The sequence below is a fragment of the Chinchilla lanigera genome, unplaced genomic scaffold (assembly GCF_000276665.1).
Source record: "Chinchilla lanigera isolate Chin_1 unplaced genomic scaffold, ChiLan1.0 scaffold00024, whole genome shotgun sequence".
Taxonomy (NCBI): Eukaryota; Metazoa; Chordata; class Mammalia; order Rodentia; family Chinchillidae; genus Chinchilla; species Chinchilla lanigera.
Genome location: NW_004955425.1, coordinates 1868294 through 1868925, shown reverse-complemented (window position 1 = coordinate 1868925; position 632 = coordinate 1868294).

Sequence of the window (632 nt, the reverse complement as noted above, 5' to 3'; positions counted from 1 at the left end):
CAGAGTACTAAAAGATATTCTAGAAAGGGATAAACACATTACAACTTTAAGAACAACAGAAAGGAACCAACAAGCAGAGCAAGCAATTAAACAGTGGGAAAAAAGGAGGATCCAATAGCAGGAAAATAACAGGACAAAGATAAGCCTATGTATATCAGTTATAACCATCAATGTAAATGGTTTCACTTCACCAATCAAAAGAAGCAGACTGGCAGAAAGGATCAAGAAACAAAATCCAACAAAATGCTGTATACAAGAATTTAACTCAAAAGGAAATTCATAGGCTGAAAAAAAAATTAAAAGATGAAACACAATACTCCACTCAACAGTAACCCAGAAAAAAGTGGATGTAATTATGCTGTTTGCAGACAATGCAAACTTCAAACCAAGAATGATCAAAAGAGATAAAGAAGGTCACTATATACTTACGAGGGGAAAACCTCAAGAGGAAGAGATAACGTCATAAACATCTATGCACCAAATACAAGAACACCCAACTATATAAGACAAATTTTAACAGACAAAAATAAAATAAGCAGCAACACAATCATAACAGGGAACTTTAACACCCCATTGTAACAAAGAGATAGATCAACTAGACAAAAAAATCAGCAAAGAAATAACAGAACTAA